The 24,915-nt window shown below is 44.2% G+C and overlaps 1 protein-coding gene across 20 annotated transcripts in view; it reads right to left on the reverse strand.

The window, feature by feature from the left end:
* Positions 1 to 24,915, reverse strand: part of LOC147117288 (poly(rC)-binding protein 3) — a 676,376-nt gene that overhangs the window by 133,598 nt on the left and 517,863 nt on the right. The gene's annotated exons all lie outside the window — the stretch shown is intronic.

Here is a 24,915-nt window from a genome sequence, read left to right on the forward strand (position 1 = left end):
TCCCTTAGACTGGAAGCTAGCTTATGTAGCTCATATTTTTTTTTAAAAAGGTCAAATAAGAGCCAGGGAACTACAGACCTATCAGCCTGATATCTATTATTGGGAAGATACTAGAAGGGATTGTAAGAGATGCACTTTAAGATCAATGGAAAAAGAAGGGGCCATTAGAAATACACAACACGACTTCTGAAAAAATAAACCATGCCTTACAAATTTGACTGAGTTTTTTCAGGAAGTTACTAAGGTAGAGGATGAGGGAAATCCAGTAGACATTGTCTACCTGGACTTTCAAAAACCCTTTGATGAGATACCTCACACTAGGTTACTTAGGAATTTGATACACTGTATTAGGAATTGGCTCCAATCCCACAGCCAGAAAGTTGTAGTTAACAGATGTGTCCAGTGTCAGCTGTGGCTCAGTGAGTAGCACTCTCGCCTCTGAGTCAGAAGGTTGTGGGTCCCACTCCAGGAACTTGAGGCATATAAATCTAGGCTGACACTCCAGTGCAGTGCTGAGGGAATGCTGCACTGTCGGAGGTGCCGTCTTTCGGATGAGATGTTAAATCGAGGCCCCGTCTGCTCTCTCAGGTGGAAGTAAAAGATTCCAAGGCACTATTTTGAAGAAGAGCAGGCGAGTTATCCCTATTGTCCTGGCCAATATTTATCCCTCAATCAACATAACAAAAACAGATTATCTGGTCATTATCACATTGCTGTTTGTGGGAGCTTGTTGTGTGCAAATTGGCTGCTGCACTTCCCACATTACAACAGTGACTACACTCCAAAAAAGCACTTCATTGGCTGTAAAGTGCTTATGAGACATCTGGTGGTTGTGAAAGGTGCTATATAAATGCAAGTCAGTCTTTCTTTTTTAGATGTGGTTTAGCCTGGAGGCAAGTTACTGGTGATGTCTCCCAGAGGTAATTCCTAAGCCCACTACTGTTGACTCTCTTTATTATTGACCTGGACAGTGGTGTTGGGAGTATAGTCAGTAAGTTTGCAGATGACACCAAAATCACTCCACCTGCTTGTCTCTGGCAGGAGAAAATGAAATGAAATGAGCTCTCTTTGAATAGAGAGCCTCAGTGACCTCCCTTATGCAACAGTGGACGGCAAACTGCAAGATGTTGCTAATATCTCCAGCTCCAGCCTGGAAAGAGCCAGGTGCATAAAAGTTCATTGTCCTGGTCACCTTCACAGCCACTGGCACTGCGGTCCTTGCCCTGCTCTGAGGTTGCAGTTGTGGCTGCAGCAGTTGGCAGATTTCAGTGAGAACCTCCTTACTGAAGCACAGATGTCTCACACATTGTTCCTTACTGAGGTTCAGGTAGGAGAATTACTCCCTGAACACCCTGGGCAGATATGGCCTCCTGCTGAGAGCCCTTCTCCCCCTCCTCCCTCTTTGAGCAGTTTGCCCTGCTCTGTGTAGCCTCTGTTCATTCTCTGTCATGTTATATCCCAAGAGGAAGGCCTATTAGTGCACCCAAGTCTAGGAGCAACTGGTTTGTGCAGTCAGCAAAAAGTACTTCAGCATTTGTCATACCACTCCCTGTAAACTTTTGAAACAACTATGGAAAGCACCAAAAATGTGTAGATTTGTTGCAACAGCCAGAAGAAATCAACCAGCAACTAACCTGAAAGAAGTTGATGATCCCTTTAAATTGTGCTTGTGGGGGGTCCTTCCTGCTGCTTAACATGCTAATGCCTGCAGCAAGATGGTGTCCAGCATGCTTCATGTCACAAGTGTGCGCACGTGCCACAGACACCATTTTGCAGTTCTAAGGGCACTCTACTGAGCCCAATTTCTCATCTGTTGTGTTCTTCTGATGCCACATCGGGATATGAACTCATAATCTAGCCCAACACTCTAGTGCCATCGAAGGCGTCCTTCTTCAGAGGTGTTAAATTGTGTCCTTGTCTGCCTGTTCAGTTAAATGTTAAAGATCCAATGGCACTATTCAAAGAGGAACAGGGAGTTCTGGTGTCTGACCAACAATACCACCAAAACAGATTAATTGTTCATTTCTTTTATATCACTATACCTCGGCCTGATGTTTTAAGAACATAAGAACATAAGAAATAGGAGCAGGAATAGGCCATTCGGCCCTTCGAGCCTGCTCCGCCATTCAATGAGATCATGGCTGATCTTCTGCCTCAATTCCATTCACCAACCTTATCACCATATCCCTTGATGCCCTTACTAGTCAGAAATCTATCAACTTCTGTTTTGAATATACCCAATGACTGAGCCTCCACAGCTCTCTGGGGTAAAGAATTCCAAAGATTCACCACCCTCTGTGTGAAGAAATTTCTTCTCATCTCAGTCCTGAATGGCCTACCCTTTATCCTGAAGCTGTGGCCCCTGGTTCTAGACTCCCCAGCCAAGGGAAACATTCTCCCAGCATCCACCCTATCAAGCCCTGTAATAATTTTGTATGCTTCAATGAGATCACCTCTCATTCTTCTGAATTCAAGAGAATACAGGCCTAGTTTACTCAATCTCTTCTCATATGACAGTCCCGCCATCCCAGGAATCAATCGCGTGAAACTTCGTTGCACTCCCTCAATGGCAAGTATATCCTTCCTTAGATAAGGAGACCAAACTTGCACACAGTACTCCAGGTGTGGTCTCACCAAGGCCCTATATAATTGGATAAGACTTCTTTACTCTTGTACTCAAATCCTCTTGTAATGAAGGCCAGCATACCATTTGCCTTCATAATGGCTTGTTGCACCTGCACATTCACTTTCAGTGACTCATGTAAAAGGACACCCAGGTCCCTTTTGAGCATCTGCATTCCCCAATCTTTCACCATTTAGGAAATACTCTGCCTTTCTGTTTTTTCTACCAAAGTGGATAACTTCACATTTATCCACATTATAATCCATCTGCCACGTTCTCGCCCACTCACTGAGCCTGTCGAGATCCTCTTGAAGCCTCTTCACATCCTCTTCGCAACTCACACTGCCACCTAGCTTTGTGTCATCAGCAAATTTGGAAATGTTACATTTAGTCCCCTCATCCAAATCATTGACATAGATTGTGAATAGCTGGGGCCCAAGCACCGATCCTTGCGGTACCTCACTAGACACAGCCTGCCATCCTGAAAAAGACCCGTTTATCCCTACTCTTTGTTTTCTGTCTGTTAACCAATTCTCAATCCATGCTAGTATATTACCCTCAATTCCATGTGCCCTAATTTTGTTCACCAACCTCTTGTGTGGGACCTTATCGAAGGCCTTCTGAAAATCCAAATACACTACATCTACCGGTTCCCCGTTGTCTACTCCACTAGTTACATCCTCAAAGAACTCACTGCCTGAAAGGGTGGTAGAGGCAGGAACCCTCACAACATTGAAGAAGCATTTAGATGAGCACTTGAAACGTCATAGCATACAAGGCTACGGACCAAGTGCTGGAAAATGGGATTAGAATAGACAGGGCTTGATGGCCGGCACAGACACAATGAGCCGAAGGGCCTCTTTCTGTGCTATATAACTCTATGACTCTATCCAAAATGGAAAATCTGTTGGCGAGGGAGGATCTGTTGGAGACCCAGGGGACTCCTGCACAACCTTCCTAGTTCTTTTACTCTGTCTGGCGGTCACCTATTCCATTTCTGCCTGTGCACACTTTACCTGCGGTGTGACCACCTCATTAAACATGCTATCCACGAAGATCTCAGCCTTGCGGATGCTCCACAGTGACTGCAGCCACAGCTCCAGCTCTGAAACGCGGATTTTGAGTAGCTGAAGCTGGAGAAACTTCCTGCACACGTGTTCGCCCTGGACACCGAAAGTGTCCCTGACTTTCCACATAGCACAGGAGGAGCACTCCACACTGCTGAGCTGCCCTGCCATGTCCTACCCTTAATTTACTCCCTTTACTTCCTCTAAGTTAAAGAATATTAAATGCACTAGGGACCTTACTTTGCTTTACACACTACTTACTCTAAACTAGAGATCTTACTTTTACTTTAATGACTGGACTGTAGAAATACTCACCAGGTCCTACTTACCAATCAGCTCCTTCCCTGGTTGTGACGTCACTTTAGCGGTTTTGCAGTTGTTGTTGTTGTTTGACTGCTCCCGCTCTCGGACTCTTTCCTGGGTGTAAAGTAAGAACCAAATCCTACAGAGTGAAAAGTTAGGGAAAGCAAAGGTGAAGCAAGGGAGCTCCTCCTTCCACTCCTCACCCACCTAACTCCCTCACTCACCCAACTCTCAGCACTCTGTGCAAACCACACTCAGTGCAGATCGCACTGCGAAGCCTGTTTTTATAGGCCTAGTTTCCCTAATTAACTGCCTTCAACTGCTCTGAATTAACCTCTGCCCTCTCCGGTGCTGCCGACTCCTTTCAGGTCCGCTGTCCTCGGCCTCGGCCTCACGCGCTCTTTATCCTCTCCCTTCTCCAGGGCTGCCGACTCCTTTCAGGTCCGCTGTCTTCGTCCTCCCGCGCTCTTTATCCTCTGCCTTTTCCAGGGCTGTTTACTCCTTTCAGGTCCGCTGTCCTCGTACTCCCGTGCCCTTTTTCCTCTGCCTTCTCCAGAGCTGCCGACTCCTTCCAGGTCCACTGTCCTCGGCCTCCCACGTTCTTTATCCTCTGCCTTCTCCGGGGCTGCCGACTCCTTTTTGGAATGTACTTTTTTTTGCTGTTCAGGCACACTATTAATTTACGTACATATGAATGCACTCTCTGTTGAACCGAAAAAATATCTAGAGTAAAACATTTTACATTTTTTTGTGCTGTACATAAAAATGTTTAACCTAATTTTTATTCATTATTTTTAGCATACTTTCTGTTATTGCTTTACAATGATACCTAACTGAACAAAACGAAGATGGACTAAAAAAAAAGGGGAAAGGCAATAGCTAAATAAGGAGGAAATTTTAGCTCTTTACAATTTACAGCTTGTTTTAAAAAAGTTGTTATGGCAACATTTCTTTGAAGTAAAATTATTCATGATGTTTGGAAATGCCAGTGTAAGGAATGTAAGGGATGATGCAAAGATAATGGAACAGAAGATAAATGGACCAGGCTTTATTTCTTTAATTGTTCAGCATATTTTTCTGCTCAGCTCAGCACAATAGTTGATTACTGCTTTTTACAGTATTAAGAGGGTTTGATTACCGTATTGACTGGAACTAATGATGTAAGGCAAGCCTGGTTCTCAGGAAAAGCTGAATGAGACTTCCTGTAATTACTAATGAATGTAATGGATGAGGTAGCACTTGCTTATGGCTTAGGTTTACATTTTTTACAAGATTAAAATGTTACCAAAAATAATCTAATTTCTTACTAAAAGTAACTGTATTAGAGTTATTGCCATTCTAAAAATATTAGATTTAATTTTAGTTTTTCTGCAACACTATATGAAACAGTTAAAGTTAGAAAAAAAGCAGTCTTTAAAATATTACAAGGTTCAGGGAAAAATTTAAAGTTACAGTGTAACTAACCATTGAAAGATAATGGTGGCATTCTCAACATAGAACAAACTTTATTTTTAGATGGGCTAGCGGATTTCACTAATTAGCCAGATAAATTGACATTTAATAGTGACAGGAGGGTTGTGGTATATAGGGAGAATGTATTATTATATAATATTGTGGATCTACTTTGCTATAGTTTACAGAGTTGAATGGGATGGATCTTAGCTGTGGTGTTCAGGAATGGACCTTGTTGGTAATAAATAAATGAATAAATGAGAAAGTTAAGGACCAGAGTGGAAAATAAACAAACAAATGAGAGGGAATTGTTGTGGCTGTAAACAAATATACGAAAGCGCAACGATGACACTGGCTGGAAAAACGGAATAGCTGAATTTGGTCTTGTGCATTCAAGACACAGTTCCAAGTGATAACACAGTTTGGTAGCCTGATACACAAGTAGGAGAAGAATTACATCGAATTTACAGCATAGAAATAGGTCTTTCGGCCCAACTGGTCTATGTCGGTGTTTATGCTCTACCCGAGCTTCCTCCCACCCTACTTCATCTAACCCTATCAGCATATCCTTCTATTCCTATCTCCCTCATGTTCTTATCTAGCTTCCTCTTAAATGCATCTATGCTATTCGCCTCAACTACTCTATGTGGTAGCACATTCTACATTCTAACCACTCTGAATAAAGAAGTTTCTCCTGAATTTCTTATTGGATTTATTCGTGACTATCTTATATTTATGACGCCTAGTTTTGGATTCCCCACAAGTGGAAACATTTTCTCTATGTCTACCCTATCAAACCCCTTCATAATCTTAAAGACCTCTGTTAGGTCACCCCTTAGCCTTCGAGAGAAAAGAGCCCCAGCCTGTTCAGCCTTTCCTGATAGTTATAAGGTTTGGACCCATAATATCTTGCATGAAGAGTTTTATTGTGGAGAACTGTGAAAAAAAGGCAGGGGCCTAGGATTTCCTTGAAGTGAGTTATGCCGCTTTTGCTCCTTTAAAAAAAAAATGTGTTCGCTGGTGGCCTACAGAGGGATGTACACATGGGTTTTCTGGGTCTGGTCATTTACATTCATATTGGTGCAGTCATTGTGTGAAAGCAGCTGAACTGCCTGGACACTTCCGTGCAGCCTTTAGAAAGACAGTTCAACCAGCATTCTTCAGCAGCACACTGGGGGACAACCAGGTCAGAGAGGAACAGGGCTTGGCTCACTCACTTCAGTCTCTAATAACTTCACCGCATGTCTCAGGAATACACCACTCAAGCAACAACTGTGTGGGCACCAGGGCCCTCAGGAAAAATACACAACTTTGCAGGTGCAGACCTCCAATCCCTCCTCAAGGAAATTGAAGACAGGAGGCACAGACTCCTGGAGATGCGCAAAGCTTCACAGTTTTATTCCCTTCTGCACTTTATTAGCTTAATAAAGAGAGCTGGATTTTCCTTCTAATTACTACCCCCTGTAATGTGGTTTTAGGGTGCTAGAAAGAGTAAGAGATAGTAAGAACCTCTGCCTCAAATCAACCCCAACAAATGCAGAAGAATTCACCTAAAAAATAAAACCACTATTCTCCGCAATACAGCTGTGGAGCCAGTCATGTCTCTACATTAAGTGCAAGTAAAAAAAATTCTTACACATTAGTCAGTAGCCTCCAGTGGTCCCTTTAAGGCCACAGTAGAACCAGAAAAACTGTCTAGTTTCTGACCAATTTGGGAGTGAAGTCCTAAAACAGGCATTAGATCCATGATTCGTATATACAAGGGGCCTAAAGCCAGTCTCAAACAGGTGCCCTAGACATGCACAAGTCACATTCTTCCAATTTGGCAGCTACCGCACTTCCAGGGTGATAGGGCGTGGGATGATTCATAAAATATTTTTGCCATAACACTCATTTAGCACTCAGAAATCGGGAATGATGAGGGCCAATTTCAGCTCCCTATTCTTCTGAGTTCGGAATGATGATATACAAAGCTTTATAGACACAGTTGCATAAACCTATAAAGATTCACAATTCTTGTTTTTAAAACAAAATGGCTCATGTGATTATTTCTCAAAGAATCTGTTCAATACAATTCGCTTACAAAGGAGATTCAAGCTTTTCGAAACGATAATCCGGGACAAAATTAACAGTCACTTGGACAAGTGTGGATTAATTAAGGCAAGCCAGCACTGATTTGTTAAAGGCAAATCGTGTTTAACCAACCTGATTGAGTTTTTTAATGAGGTAAAACAAGATAGGGGCCTTCCATCCTATCACAAAGGGTCATCGACCTGAAACGTTAATTCTGTTTCTCTCTCCACAGATGCTGCCTGACCTGCTCAGTATTTCCAGCATTTTATGTTTTTATTTCAGATTTCCAGCATCCGCAGTATTTTGCTTTTGCATTCAATACTTTACCTTGCCCTCACACACGTCGCACTGTTGAAGGCCTCATATCCACATCTCACAGCCTGCACTCAATGGCAGCTATTCATCCATGACAGCCACATCACCCAAACAGATTGCACAACACTCACTGGCACAATTCCCTCTCTCTTGCAGCAAAGGGTGGCACACAACCGAAGGCAGCAGGAACTGACTGGAGGGGGAGAGATGCGTCTCCATGTTCTGACGGTGCTGACCATTATTGGGAGAGGCAACGCTGAGGTCGTGGCCAGTGGCGGGACTGAATCCATTAAAGATGATGGTATCCACCTACCTAATCCTCCTTCTCTCATCCCACTTCTCCCTCATCCCACAATCCCTTCTGACTTGCCTGATTAACCTGATTTTAAGTAACTGAAATGACTTTAAAAAAACTATACAGAACCATTTGCTAGTTATATTGGTGCACAGTAGTCAGTTTCTTAGTAAATTGAAACAAAAATTATACTGAAAAGCTTTTAAAACATGCCTATAAGTGTCCTTGGGCCGAAAACCCCCCCTTAATTTTTAGAGCTTCCTCGAAAGCACGCAAACGAGCGCAATTAGCGGAAACTCGCAATGGTGATTAATTCGATCTGGTGCCAAGGCCAGTTTTGTGGGCGTGGCCGGCTTCAAGTGTGATGTTTTTTAAACTAGCGCAGAAGATCGTGGAAACACAAGTTGCATTGAGTGTAATTTGTGCTTAAAATTCTTCAATTTTTTACGTTGGTTTGGCCTATTTCGGGCAAATTGCACCGAAAAAACCAGTGCAACCCAACGGAAACTATGTGACATTTTTTTCCCCCATCAGTTTGGTGTGAATTCAAACTGAGGTCACAGAGGTAAAGGAACAGTGTACTAACTCAATGTGCCACTCATTTCCAGGACAATTTTTTCCCTGCAGATTTCTATTGTTCTTGTACAAATTGTATCAGGGAAGAGAGATAGCTGTGAGGAAAACCATTGGCCCAGAAATTCAAGTCGGAGGCTTCCCGCGGGTGTAAGCCTCCAACCTGCACTTACCTAGCGCGCCGGCCGTTGAGCTGTGGGCCCCCGTGGAATTCCGATCCTGGGCCTCCTCCAACTGCCGGCGCGCAGTGCTTGCATATCCCAGGGGCGCAGTTAGTTCGCTGCGTCCCCTGGGATCACGTGGGCCATGGAGAGCCAATAGTAGCAGGGAATGCTTCATTCATAAGTTTGACAGGAAGGGCTGTCAAAACTATAAATATTATAAGCCCCAAAACATCACTAAATCTTCAAATAATTTTTTTAAAAATCACATTTTTTAAATAAACTATAAATGACATGAAATAACTATTTTAAACAATAATTTAAATTTTTGAAAAAAATAATTTTATTTTCTAACGGGGCTAAAAATAAACTTACCTTTCTTTAAAGTATTTAAAAATAATAAACCTGTGGAAAAAATGTTTTAATTTTAATTAATTCACCACTTACCTTGTAAAAAGCAGGATTTGCGACTGCTTTTTACATGTCTAACTTCTGGAGACTTACCCTCCCGGGAAAACCTGCAAAAAAAACGTAAGTTCGATGCGCACGTGCTGCCTCTCCTGCACACGCGTTCTACCTCTGAACCCTTTTGTGGTGAAATAAGTCTTATAAGTATATACCTTATTCTACCTGTGTATAGTTTCCTATTGTAATCTATTGTAACCCTGCTGTTTTCTTGGTTGGCCAGGAATGCTGATGTACTGTGTACCACTCTGCTGTGCCATTGATTGTCCTGATCTGTTACTTTGCCCCTGGCTCCACCTCCTAGTTCACTTCTGAGAAGCTGGTCAGAAGGCTAACATCATGTGTGTTCTGTTCTGTCCAGTTCTAAGCTATTAAAAGCCAACTGTTTGAGTTATAACTACCAGTCTCTGTAGCTATTTAAGGTATATCAATTTTAATATTGATTTTGTATTAATCATTTTGTACCAGGAAGAAGCGGTTCGCGATTCGTTTATATCGGGCCTTTGATCGAATTACATTAGGCAGAGGTTGCTTGAAAGGGACACTCTGGATCTAAAGACGGCCGTGGCTACAGCTCGATCACTGGATGTGGCGCAGAAGAACTCCGAGACCTATGCGTCAGGCCATGCGGCCCTCTCAGCCTCATGCGCGCCGAGCGAGGAGGCGCCATCCTCTCCGCCTGGGCCTCGGACCAGCCCTACACCACGGGAGTCTCCACCCAGCCCCACCACTGCAGCGATGTCCCGCGGACCAAGATGCTACTTCTGCGGCCAGCTCAAGCACCCCAGACACCGATGTCCTGCGAGAGACGCCACATGTTTCAAGTGCAAGAAACGGGGACATTTCAGCAAGGTATGTAAGGGGAATCCCGTACCTGATACAGTCTCCGCGGCCCTACACGTGGTCCCAGAATTTGATACCGTCTCAGCGGCCGCCTACGGATCTACGATAGCCTCAGTCACGGTTGACCAGTCCAGACCGCATCCACTATCAAAGTCTATGATGGACGTTAAGGTAAACGGACACCCGACGAAGTGTTTAATCGATTGCGGGAGTACTGAGAGCTTTATTCACCCTAGCCTCATCAAACCGTACTCACTAAAGGTGTACCCTACCCGGAGCAAAATCGCGATGGCATCTAAGTCCCTCACTTCGGAGGTAATCGGTTTCTGTAAAGTAACACTGACTGTTAAGGGCACAGAGTATAAAGATTTTAAACTCCTTGTGTTGCCGCAGCTCTGCGTGAAACTAATTCTAGGCCTAGATTTCCAGTGCCACCACGAGAGCGTCACACTTGCATATGGCGGATCCCAGCCCCCGTTCAGTTTGCGGCCTCTCCACTTTAAAGATAAGCCCGCCATCCCTGTTTGCGAACCTCGCCCCAAACTGTAGACCTATCGCGACCAAAAGTCGACGGTACTGTTCGGAAGATAAAAATTTTTATAAAAGAAGTAGGAAGGCTACAGCGGGAGGGTATCATCGAAAATGGTAATAGCCCGTGGCGTGCTCAGGTAGTGGTGGTTAAAACTAACAAAAAGAAACGGCTCGTGGTCGACTACAGCCAGACCATCAACATATATACGCAACTAGACGCTTATCCCTTGCCTCGCATCTCCGAGATGGTGAACCAGATTGCCCAGTATCATGTGTTTTCCACTATTGACTTAAAAGTCTGCCTATCACCAGCTCCCCATAAAAGTAGACGACCGTCCTTATACGGCTTTTGAAGCAAATGGGCGCCTGTACCAATTCCTTAGGGTACCCTTCGGGGTCACGAATGGAGTTTCCGTTTTCCAACGGGAAATGGACCGTATAGTAGATGAGAATGCGTTGGAGGCAACATTTCCGTACCTGGACAATGTTACTATCTGTGGACGCGACCAACAGGAGCATGACCGGAATCTCGCTAAATTTCTAGAGACTGCCCAAAAGCTAAACCTGACCTATAATGAGCACAAATGTACTTTCAACACTACTCGTCTGTGTATTCTCGGCTGTGTGGTAGAGAATGGGGTAATCGGGCCAGACCCTGAACGATTATGCCCGCTTAAAGAACTACCACTGCCACATAACCCTAAGGCCTTAAGAAGGTGTCTGGGATTCTTCTCTTATTATGCTCAGTGGGTGGCCAACTATTCGGACAAAGCCCGAGCCCTTATCAAGTCGACGTCCTTCCCTCTATCAGTAGAAGCGCAGGAGGCATTCACCAACATCAAACGGGACATTGAAAAGGCCGTGGTATGTGCTGTAGATGAGAGGATACCCTTCCAGGAAGAGAGCGATGCTTCTGATTTCGCGTTGGCTGCAACCCTCAACCAGGCCGGGAGACCGGTAGCCTTCTTTTCCCGTACACTACAGGGTCCTGAAGTCAGGCATTCTTCCGTTGAGAAGGAAGCACAAGCAATTATCGAGGCGGTCAGACATTGGAGACATTATCTCGCCGGCAAACGTTTCACACTCCTCACTGACCAGCGGTCTGTGGCCTTCATGTTTAACACGAAGCAGAGAGGCAAGATAAAAAATGACAAGATACTAAGATGGCGGATAGAACTGTCCACTTACGACTACGATATTATGTACAGGCCAGGAGCACTCAACGAGCTACCCGATGCCCTATCTCGAGGGGTATGTGCCAGCCTTAGTACTGACAAGCTCCAAAGTCTCCACGACGCACTCTGCCACCCAGGAATCACCCGATTGAATCACTTCATCAAGTCTCGCAACTTACCCTACTCCATTGAGGAGGTCCGAACGATGACCAGAGCCTGCCGCGTTTGTGCGGAATGCAAACCCCGCTTCTACAGGCCCGAACAAGCTCACCTCATCAAGGCAACTCGGCTATTCGAGCGCCTAAGCCTTGATTTCAAAGGTCCTCTCCCATCGGTTGATCGTAATGTCTATTTCCTCAACGTTATAGACGAATACTCTCGTTTCCCCTTTGCCATTCCCTGCCCGGACATGACCAGTGCTACGGTAATCAAAAGCCTCTGCAACTTATTCTGTCTGTTCGGTATGCCCAACTATATCCATAGCGACAGAGGGACGTCGTTTATGAGTGATGAGTTACGCTGGTTCTTACTATCAAAAGGGATTGCTACTAGTAGAACCATTAGCTACAACCCCCGGGGCAATGGGCAGGTTGAGAGGGAGAATGCGACAGTGTGGAAGGCAATCGTTCTGTCTTTAAAATCGAAAGGCCTACCGACCTCTCGCTGGCAGAAGTTCTTCCCGATGTACTGCATTCCATAAGGTCTCTGCTGTGCACCGCAACAAATGCTACTCATGAGAGGATGTTCGGTTTTCCCAGGAAATCTTCCTCAGGTATTTCACTACCCGGGTGGTTGATGTCCCCGGGCACTGTACTGCTACGAAAACATGTGAGAGGTCATAAGACTGATCCCCTAGTGGAGGAAGTACAGCTCCTCCATGCCAATCCTCAGTACGCATATATTCAATACCCTGATGGACGTGAGGATACTGTTTCAATAAAGGACCTGGCTCCGGCAGGAGGAGCGAGCACGATGCTGCTAGCGAAGATGCGGGTGTGGAGCACCGTGATGCGCCGCCTGTGGGGGTGGGATGCCTGGAGGTACAAGACGTACAAAACGTCATTTTGGAAAACCCAGCAGACGCCGGGACGGCGGGGGAACCTGAGCAAGTCCCCCAAGAGGTTCCTCGGCCGACGCTACGTCGCTCACTACGAACTGTAAAACCCCCGGTCAGACTTAACTTATAGGAGGGGTGAATGTGGTGAAATAAGTCTTATAAGTATATACCTTATTCTACCTGTGTATAGTTTCCTATTGTAATCTATTGTAACCCTGCTGTTTTCTTGGTTGGCCAGGAATGCTGATGTACTGTATACCACTCTGCTGTGCCATTGATTGTCCTGATCTGTTACTTTGCCCCTGGCTCCGCCTCCTAGTTCACTTCTGAGAAGCTGGTCAGAAGGCTAACATGTGTGTTCTGTTCTGTCCAGTTCTAAGCTATTAAAAGCCAACTGTTTGAGTTATAACTACCAGTCTCTGTAGCTATTTAAGGTATATCACCTTTCTTTCAGGGGAACGGAAGTGCCGGTTTCCCACGCATGCGCAGTGCACGCAGGAAACCGGCACTTCCATTGGGCTTACGGGCGAGTACCCCACGCGTACTCACCCGTGGAGACCCGAATTTCTGGGCTATAATTTTTATTTTGAAATAGATAGCAGAATCTCAGCTCTTCCTCATGCTTCATTTTTCATGCAAAAATATTAACTGGATGCCAGAAATGCAGCAAAATTCATTTTTATATGAAGGGAATGATATATATGAGGGAAAATAATTACACAGTGCTGTCTCTCCCCAGTGGCTAATGGGCAGCTTGAGTCCCAACAATTTTCCATCCGCACCGTAGTCAATATGCACAGCTTGCATGACCTTTTCAAACTTCCTAGTGAGAATCAGAATGACAGGAGTGGTGTGCTCATTGGTCCTTCACAACTTGCATCAACTCAGGTGCATGCTGATGGTTTTTAGTGAAAATACCAATTCAAGGGGCAATACAGCAATAATGCTAACCTTTAAAGATCAAAATCACTGCTTCTAGAGGCTACAAATCAGCTCTGAATTAAAAATGTAACACAATGAGGTCTAAATTGAGAAACTGCTGTCGATTCTGGTGTCAGCCTTGGCTTAGTGGTAGCACTCTTGCCTCCGAGTCAGAAGGTCATGGGTTAGAATCATAGGCCTAGAAATTCGGTGGGCTACGCCACCAGTTAGCGCCTAAAGAGGGCACTCAGTGGCTTTAGCGCCACTGGCCACGCCTCCCGCGATATTTAGCGGGGTGCTAATGGCGGCGTTAGCCTGTAGCGCTGCGCCGCCACCAATGACGTCATCGGTGTGCACAGTGCCCCACTACCGCCCCGATCGCGATATTTGGTAGCGCCCACCCCTGTAACGCCGGTCGCAAATCGCGCCTGGTTCACGGGGCCTACCTGTGGTGGTAGTGGCGCAAATTAAGGTGGAGGTGCGGGTAGGCCATTTTTTTCGGTGGCCACCTGCCAGCACCTCCGTCCCCGGCCTCCTGATCCCCCCCCCCCCCCGGGCAGTGCCGGCTGTGTCCCGAGCGCCCGGCACTTCTCCTGTGCCGGGCTCTTTTGCCGGAACTCACGATCAGTCATCGCGCTGGTGCAGGCCCCTCCCCTTAAGAAGAGGAGGAAGGCCTGCAGTACCGCAGCGCGCCGTGCCGCAGCGTGTGGCACTGCGGCACGTTGCGCTGCGATATTCAGTTTCAGCGCCCCAAGAGGGACGCGGGGTGCCTCGAGCAGCGCCCCGCGTCCCTCTTGGGGCGCTCAAACTGAATTTCCGGCGGGCGCAACGGCTCCGATCGCAGCGGTAATTCCAGCGCCCAGATGAGGGCGCCACCGAATTTCTAGGCCATAGAATCTTACAGTACAGAAGGAGGCCTTTTGGCCTGTTGTGCCTGTGCCAGCACTTTGAAAGAGCTGTCCAATTTAGTCCCACACTCCAGCTTTTTCCCCATAATCCTGCAAATTAGTCCTCTTCAAGCCCCACTCCAGAAATGTGAGCAGATAAACCAGGCTGACACTTCAGTGCAGCACTGAGGGAGTGCTGCACTGTCGGAGGTACCGTCTGTCGGATGTGATATTTAATCGATGCCCCATCTACCCTCTCTGGTAGACGTAAAAAATCTCATGACACTATTCAAAGAAGAGCAAAGGAGTTATCCTGATGTCCTGGCTAATATTTATTCCTCAACCAACACCACCACTAAAACAGATTATCAGTTCATTTATCTCATTGCTGTTTGTGGGGCCTTGCTGTGTGCAAATTGGCTGCCGCCTTTCTCTACATTGCCATAGTGACTGTCATTCAAAAGTACTTAATTGACTGTAAAGTGCTTTGAGACATCCAGAGGTTATGAAAGGTGCTATATCCTTTCCTAGTCATAAATACCAGAATTTGGAACAATGTCTGTTCCCAATCCCCCATAGTCACTATTATCATTTATGATCTCACTGGAACAGAAATTAAAAAGAGATCAGAAATTAAGAAATTTTTACAATATGTTTGCTCCCAGAATGCTTTTAATTAGTGGTTTTAAATCATAAAATACAGTAAAAGGTGTCAACTAAGAAACAATTAGTGTATCTACCAGATTAATAGTGGTACCATTTTCAGTGCAGTGGGAGTGTATAACATGGAGTTATACCATACGCTCAAGCAAATCTCAAATCATGCAAAGCAGAGCTCGGTATTAGTACTTATTATGTGCACAATGATGTTCACTGGCTTCCAACTATTTGTAAATGTTTTAATGTAAGAAAAGAGCCAACTATCCCATCAGTCTTTTTCTAACATTAAGAACGTTGCCATAAAATGTTAATGTTGCTCAGCTGACCAACCGAAAAGTTTCGAAGATCACGCTTGTGCCAATTCCAGTTACACTGCAACCAGTGTAAAGTTGAAGAAGTGTGAGACTTCCTGCTCCAGGTGGTTACACACCACTCTGTAAATTTTGTATTGTTTCCAGCTGGTACTGGAAAACTGCAGCTTTACTGGCCTCTTGTAATAGTGTGAGGCAAAAGCCATTTCAGGCCAACATTTAACATTTATGATCATTTGATAATTGGCCCTTTAATTTTGAAAGATTGTTCAAGGTTTATTATATACCCTGGCCCTAAAAATAAGTGGGATGCAATCCTGGCAATCATGCAGGGACTGCACCTGTCAATGCAGCTAATAATTGCGGGGTCAGGGGAAAGCACCATGTTTGCACAGAGCCAGCAGGCTCCTGTGTTACCATGGGGGCATCTCAGTATCCACCAACCCTATTGCTGCCAGAAATCTCGTTACCTGCCCACCATCGTGGGATAAGGAATTCCCATGTCCCTCCCAGAGGTGCCATACTGCCCCTCGCACACCCCCCCCCCGGCCGCAAACCCTTGTGTAAGAGAGCCAGTAGTAAAACTTTAAAATAAATGTATCCATCTTTCCGTGTCAACACCATTTCCATAGCCTGGACCCTTCCCTGCCAATGAGGCCCAATTCCGCCCTTCTGAAGGCCAGTATGTCTCATTTCACTCAGTGTGCCAGCCTCCAATGTTTGGCCAGATTCCATATGGGCCAGGGAAATGTGAACTCTCTCTGACGTGGCTGGTCATTTAAGGGGTGGGCGGATGCTCCACTCTTTACAAGGCCGACTGGGATTTCCCAACTAAGATTGGTTCCTGGTGCATTTAGATCCTGGCATTTTTTCCAAATCATTCTGCAGGAGTTATGGCGGGAGTCCAGTGGAACAGCGGAGGAAATTTTGTCCATGTTTTAGGCTGAAAATTAGCCCAAATGTAATTTTTCACTGGTGTACAAGAACTTTGACCCCTACCTTCCATTCTTTTGATATTATCCTCTACTGTCATTTCATCAAGTTATATCAGAACTACAGAACAGAAGCAGGTCATTCAGCCCCACTGGTCTCTACCTCCACATCAGCCTCCTCCCACCCCTCTTCATCTAACCCGATCAGCATACCCTTCTATTCTTTTCTCCCCGATATGCTTATCTAGATTCCCCTTAAATGAATCTATGCTCAACTAGTGTGTTCCACATTCTTACCACTGTTTTGGTAAAGAAGTTTCTCCTGAATTCCCTTTTGGATTTATTAGTGGCTATCTTATATTTATGGCCCCTAGCATTTGAATCCCCTACAAGTGGAAACATTTTCTCTATGTCCACCCTATTGAACCCCTTCATAATTTTAAAGACTTCCATCAGGTCACCTCTCAGCCGTCTCTTTTCTAGAAAAAAGAGCCCCAGCCTGTTCAATCTTTCCTGATAGTTATAGCCTCTCAGTTCCGGTATCATCCTTGTATATCTTTTTTGCATCTTCTCCAGTGCCTCTATATCCTTTTTATAATATGGTGACCAGAACTCTGTGATGTGCCTCAATGAATCCGAGACTCGACGTTAACGGAGCAAAGCAAGGCTTTTATTAACTCAGAAAGTAATACACATTGGAGAAGTGTCTCTCATCCAGAGATCTGCTGTACTGCTGTGAGACACGCTGGGGCTTGCTTAAGTAGGGGCCAGGTATGGGCGGAGCCCTACACACAATACAATACAGGTAAGGAAATGAAACTGAAACTAAACTAAACACAGGGAATACAGTGCCTGATGAATGGCATATTTCATCACACTCTGCACAACACTCCAAGTGTGGTCTAACCAAGGTTCTATACATGTTTAACATGGCTTTCCTGCTTTTCAATTCTATCCCTTTAGAAATGAGCACCAGTGCTTGGTTTGCTTTTTTTTTAATGGCCTTGTTAACCTGCATCACTACTTTTAGTAATTTGTGTATCTGAACCCCTAGATCTCTTTTCTCTTCTACCCCATTTTAGACTCTTATTATCCAAGCAATATGTGGTCTCCTTATCCTTCCGACCAAAATGCACCATCTCTCACTCTTCTATATTGAATATCATTTGCCAATTATCCATCCATTCTGCAAGTTTATTAATGTCTTTTTTTGTCACAATATTCCTTTGCATTAACTGTACCCCTCAATTTGGTGTCATCCGCAAAGTTAGAAATTGTATTTCCAATTCCCGAGTCCAAATCATTAATGTAAATCATAGAATCATAGAAAGTTACAGCACGGAAGGAGGCCATTTCGGCCCATCGTGTCCGCGCCGGCCAACAAAGAGCTATCCAGCCTAATCCCACTTCCCAGACCTTGGTCCGTAGCCCTGCAGGTTAGAGCATCCCAAGTGCACATCCAAGTGCTTTTTAAATGTGGTTAGGGTTACTGCCTCTACCACCCTTTCAGGCAGTGAGTTCCAGACCCCCACAACCCTCTGGGTGAAGAAATTTCCCCTCAAATCCCCTCTAAACCTTTCCCCAATTACTTTAAATCTGTACCCCATGTTTTTTGACCCATCTGCTAAGAGAAATAGGTCCTTTCTATCCACTTTATCTATGCCCCTCATAATTTTATACACCTCAATAAGGTCTCCCCTCAGCCTCCTCTGTTCCAAGGAAAACAGACCCAGCCTATCGAGTCTTTCCTCATAGCTAAGATTCTCTACTCCCGGCAACATCCTTGTAAATCTCCTCTGTACCCTCTCTAGTGTAATCACATCTTTCCTGTAATGTGGTGACCAGAACTGCACGCAGTACTCTAGCTGAGGCCTAACTAGTGTTTTATACAGTTGAAGCATAACCCCCCTGCTCTTGTATTCTATGCCACGGCTAATTAAGGCAAGCATTCCGTATGCCTTCTTAACCACCTTATCTACTTGGCCTGCTACCTTCAGGGATCTGTGGACATGCACTCCAAGGTCCCTTTGTTCCTCTACACTACTCAGTGTCCTACCATTTAATGTGTATTCCCTTTCCTTGTTAGCCCTCCCCAAATGCATTGCAGGAAACTCTTTTTTATCTGGCACCGACGGGACCAGCGTGGTGCCGGTTAATCAAAAAGTCCGGATTACAGAGAGGTATACTTACCAAGGTACAAGAGCCTCGTACCTGCCCACAGGTGCAGGAGCCCCGGTTACACGGCCTTGTGCAGGAGTCCCGGTTACATGGCCACAGATCCAGGAGTCCCTGTTGCATGGCCACAGGTGCAGGAACCCCGGTTACACGGCCACAGGTGCAGGAACCCTGGTTACACGGCCACTAATATATAGTAAAACTTACCTGAACCTACTCCTGAATTTTGCCGGTTAAGAGAGATTTCCGGATATCTAGGTGCCAGTAAAAAGAGAGTTTCCTGTACCTCACACTTCTCGGGATTAAATTCCATTTGCCACTGTTCTGCCTACCTGACCAATTTAATGATATCTTCCTGCTGTCTACAGCTTCCTTCTTCAGTATCAACCACACAGCCGACTTTAGTATCACCTGCAAACTTCTTAATCATACCCCCTATATTCAAGTCAAGATCGTTGATATATACCACAAAAAGCAAGGGACCTAGTACTGAGCCCTACAGGACCCCACTGGAAACAGCCTTCCAGTCACAAAAACACCCATCAACCATTACCCTCTGCTTCCTGTCTCCGAGTCAGTTTTGAATCCAACTTGACACTTTGCCCTGGATCCCATGGGCTTTTAACTTCGTGACCAGTCTGCCATGTGGAACCTTTCAAAAGCCTTGCTAAAGTCCATATACACTACATCAAATGCACTACTTGTGAACAACAGTGGTCCACACACTGATCCCTGTGAAATACCACTTCCTACTTTTTGCCAGCCTAAGTAGTTGCCCTTAACCCTACTCTCTGTTTTCTGTTTTGTAGCCAGCTTGTTATCCATTCTGCTACCTGTCCCCTATGTGGTATCTTATCGAAGGCCTTTTGAAAATCCAAATATATTACATCTACTACATTACTCTTGTTTACCCTTTCCATTACTTCTTCAAAGAATTCAACAAGGTTGGTCAAGCATGACCTTCCCTTTTGAAATCCATGCTGACTATACCTTATTGTATTTTTGGTTTTTCTATTACATCTTTGGTCCCCACAGATTTTAAGGAAGCAAACATAACCCTGCTATTCAAGAAAGCAGGGAGAGAGAAAACAGGGAACTATAGGCCAGTTAGTCTGACATCAGTACAAGAGAAAATGCTAGAATCTATTATGAGGAATGAGGCATCAGGGCACTTAGAAAATCGCAATATAATTGGGCAGAGTCAACACACATTTATGAATGAGAAATTGTGTTTGACAAATCTATTAGAGTTTTTTGAGGTTGTAACTAGCAGGGTAGATAAGGGAGAACCATAATGTATTTGAATTTTCAGAAGGCATTCAATAAGGTGCCACACAAAAGGTTATTACACAAAATTAGGGCTCATGGGATTGGGGTAATATATTAGCATGGACTGAGGATTGGTTAATCGACAGAAAAAAGAGTAGGAATAAACGGGTCATTTTCAGGTTGGCAGGCTGTAACCAGTGGGGTACCGCAAGGATCCATGCTTGGGCAACAGTTATATCAATGACTTGGATGCAGGGACCGAGTGTAATATATCCAATTTTGCTGACGATACAAAGCTAGGTGGGAAAGTAAGCTGTGAGGAGGATGCAAAGAGGCTGCAAAGGGATATAGACAGATTAAGTGAGTGGGCAAGAATGTGGCAGATGGAATATAATGTGGAGAAATGTGAAGTTATCCACTTTGGTAGGAAAAATAGAAAAGCAGAATAGTTTTTAAAAGGGAGAGAATTGGAAATGTTGGTATTCAGAAGGACCTGGATGTCCTTGTACACTAATCACAGAAAGTTAACATGCAGGTACTGCTAGCAATTAGGAAAGCAAATGGTGTCATAAATCTCATCATCGAGAAACTACCTATGAAATAACACTGGACGGCCAGCTAGTGGTGCCGTCCAAGGAGTATAAATACTCGGGTGTTGGCCCCAGCTTGCCAGGGACATTTTGTAAAGACAAGGAGCTAGTGGATACAACTAGACTTCTATGTTCAGAAATAAGTTGATTAAAGCCTTGCTTTATGCTCAAACCAAGTGCATAGTGAGTTTTATTACGTCAAATGGTATGTTAGCCTTTTTTGCAAGGGGATTGGAGTAAAAGAGTAAACTGCAATTATACAGTGTCTTAGTGAGACCACACCTGGAGTATTGCGTACAGTTTTGGTCTCCTTACCTAAGGGAAGATATACTTGCTTTACATGGAGTGCAACAAAGGTCCACTAGACTGATTCCTGGGATGAGGAGAGATTGAGTAAACTAAGCCTGTATTCCCTAGAGTTTAGAAGAATGAGAGGTGATCTCATTGAAACATATTAAAGTATTAAGGGGCTTGACAGGGTAGATTCTAGGGGGATGTTTTCCCCGGCTGGGGAGTCTAGAAATAGGGGTCACAGTCTCAGAATAAGGGCTCGGCCATTTACGACTGAGGTGAGGAGAAATTTCTTCACTCAAAGGTTTGTGAATCTTTGGAATTCTCTACCCCAGAAGGCTGTGGATGCTCAGTTGTTGAGTATATTCAAGGCAGAGACTGATAGATTTTTGGATATTAAGGAAATCAAGAGATATGGGGATAGTACAGGAAAATGGAGTTGAGGTAAAAGATCAACCATGATATTACTGAATGGCAGACCCTGCTCAAAGGGCTGAATGGCCTACTCCTGCTCTTATTTTTTATGTTCTTATGTTCTTGAGTAAAGATTTTATTATCTTTCCTACCACCGCTGTTAAGCTAACTGGTCTATAGTTCACTAGAGTTGTTCTAGCGTCCTTTTTAAATATAGGAATAACATTAGCTGTCCACCAGTCCTTTGGCACTATTCCCTTTTCTAATTAATTGTTATAGTGCCTCTGCTACCTTTTCCTCAACTACTTTAAAATGCGCAGATATAATCCATCTGGACCAGGGGTTTTATCCTCGCTAAGTTTGATTAATTTGTCAGTTATCTCCCCCCTTCCAACTTAAATGTCTTTATATCTTTTTTGATATCTTCTTATAATGTCATGCCCTATTAGTCTCACTGATAAATACTGAGGCAAATTAACTATTCAATATTTTTGCCATTTCACTGTCATTACCTGTGAGTTTAACTTGTGCATCCCTTAGTGGTCCTATCCCCATCCTGATTTTTCTTTTGTTATTTATGTGTCTGTAGAATACTTTACTATTTCTTTTGTATTCCTTGATAACTTAATTTTCTAGTTCCGCTTTGCTTTCCCAATTGTTTTTTTGACTTGTTTCCTAGCCTCTTCGTATTCCCTTTAGTTATCGTCTCCTTTATTGTCTATGTACTCAGTGTATGACTTTTTCTTTAGTTTCAATTTTGCCCTTATCTCTATTCATCTATGCTGTTTCATTATTGGCTTGTATGTTCTTGATTTTTAGAGGAATATATTTCTCCTGAACTCTATTGATCATGTTTTAAATATTTCCCACTGCTGTTCTATCTCTTTGTATGTCATTTTTTCCAGTTTATCTTCCCTAGTTCCATTCACATCTCCTCAAAATTAGATTTTTTTCAAATCTATTACTTTGGTCTTTGTCTTACTTATGTCTTTCTCAATCATTGTTTTAAACCTTATTGGCCCAGAAATTCGGGTCCCAACGCGTGAGTACGCACGGGGTACTCACGCATAGGCCCAACAAAAGTGCCAGTTTCATGCATGCACTGCGCATGCGTGGGAAACTGGCACTTCTGTTCCCCTGAAAGAAGGGGTTGACAGGTGGAATGCGTGCGCCGGAGAGGCAGTGCGTGCGCATCGAACTTACCCTCCCGGAAAAACCTGCAAAAAAAATGTAAGTCTCCAGCAGTTACACTTTTAAAAAGCAGGCACAAGGCCTGCTTTTAACAAGGTAAGTATTGAATTAATTAAAATTTAAACATTTTTTCCACAGGTTTATTATTTTTAAATACTTTAAAGAAAGGTAAGTTTATTTTTAGCCTTGTTAGGAAATGTAATTAATTTTTTCAAAAATTTAAATTATTGTTTAAAATAGTTATTTCATGCAATTTAGTTATTTTAAAAATGTGATGTTTTTTAAAAATGTATTTGATGTTTTAGTGATGTTTTGGAGCTTATAGTATTTATAGGTTTGACAGCTCTTCCTGTCAAACTTATGAATGAAACATTCCCTGCTACCATTGGCTCTCCATGGCCCACGCGATCCCAGGGGACGCATCAAACTAACTGCACCCCTGGGATATGCAAGCACTGCGCGCTGGCAGTTGGAGGAGGCCCAGGATCGGAATCCCACGCGGGCCCATAGCTCAACGGCCGGCGCGCTAGCTAAGTGCAGGTCGGGGGCTTGCACCCGCGGGAAGCCCCCGACCCGAATTTCTGGGCTAATATGTTATGATTGCTATCATCTAACTGTTCTCTACCCTTATTTCTCTTATCTGCTCTGGTTCATTTCCCATTACTAGATCCAGCAGTGATTCACCTTCAGGAGTCCTGAACACACTGTAAAAACACCATTCCCTTTTCCCCTTTCCCTACCTCTTTTTGCCTGTCTATTTGAGGGTAGTTGAAACCTCCCATGATTATTATTCTATGATTTTTACTTATTTTATTGATTTGCCTACATACTTCTTCCACCACTTCCCTTCCACTATTAAGTGCTCTGTAGAATACCCCTATTAACGTGATTGATCCCTTTCTATCCTTTGTCTCAATCCATATAGAATCTGTTTCTATCTTAATGTTATGTCCCTTTTTTCTATTGCCATTATGTTGTTCCTAATTAGTACAGCTACCCACCCACCCCCATCTTCCTTCCCTGTCCTTTCTAAATATGTTATATCCTGCAACATTAAACTGCCATTTGTGTTCTTTATGAAGCCACGTTTTAGTTATCCTTACAACATCTGGCTCCTCGCTACGAATTAATGCCTTCAGTTCCCCAGTTTTGTTTCGGTGCTGTGCACATTGCTGTACAGGCAATTTAATTTGTTTTTATTAATTGTTCCCCTCACAATAAAACTGGTTACCAAGGACATCTTATACAAGAAATTAACAGTTTAATTGCAAGGGCTAACTCAATGTAGAAACAGTATATAGAAAATTACTACATTTGACAGTAAAAACCTGTGTTTCACTGTGTATATGCTAACTTTGTAGCTAATTGTGTATACTTTTCACATTGCAGATATCTGTCTGTAAATTATAAATAAAGTACATCCATAGATGGAGAATAAGGCAAGGAGCCCCAGTGACTTGACCAATCATGAAACAGGTCACAGTCCTGGATGCGAGATTAATAATAACTGACAGTAGTATTGCAAATAGTTTTCCCACATAGGTAAACCTGAACAGAATAAAAACACATTGGGGGAAAAATTCGGTTGCTTTGCGCCTCCCAGCAGCGAGCGCCTGGTCGCGGCAATGTTAGTGCCGCTCGCGAAATTGACCAGTCAATTTGCGATGACACTAAATACGACCGCCACAATCTCCTGCACCCGCAGATCGCGACGTCAGTCAAGCGTGCAACGCCCCAGTAGCACCCCAGACCGGATATTGAGTCGCACCCCCTGCCTTAGTGCCTGCCGCTAGGAATGACTGGTAGAGGGGAACGTTTTCAAGTCGGGAAGAAGCTGGGGGAGCGCTATTTAAAGGCAGGCACTTCCTGCCTTTTCTTGTCGGCAAAACTTTGGGTTTTAACGCTGTCCTAAGGAGTTTTGGCCCTCGGCACCACTTTTGAGGTTCCTAAGTGCCGAGCTCTTTCCCTGGGCCTATCCATTTGTGCTTCCAACACAATTGCTTTTGAGGTCTCTCCAGGCCGAGATTCAAGACTGCAATGAGCAGGGAGTGGCTGGCCAGCAAGATAGCCGCTCCCCTTTAAGAACTGGACGGCACCAGTCTGTCTGGCTTCCATAGTAATTGGCATCGCCTGAGCTTCGGTAGCGTTCTGAGGTAGTGCCTGACGTTTGCGCCTTAAGAGAGGTGTGTAGTGCCTGATTTAACGCTCAAATCACCTCCAGGGGCGATAGAGGTGAATTGTGAAGTCAGAGGTGATAATTAGTGCCAGGCTAAACATTGCGCCCGGCCGATATTAGCACCCCAAAATGGGTGATACCGAATTTTTCCCCCATTATGTGCAA

This window comes from Somniosus microcephalus, chromosome 5 (assembly GCF_052327205.1).
Source record: "Somniosus microcephalus isolate GS21.2 chromosome 5, FLI_Smic_1.0, whole genome shotgun sequence".
Classification (NCBI taxonomy): domain Eukaryota; kingdom Metazoa; phylum Chordata; class Chondrichthyes; order Squaliformes; family Somniosidae; genus Somniosus; species Somniosus microcephalus.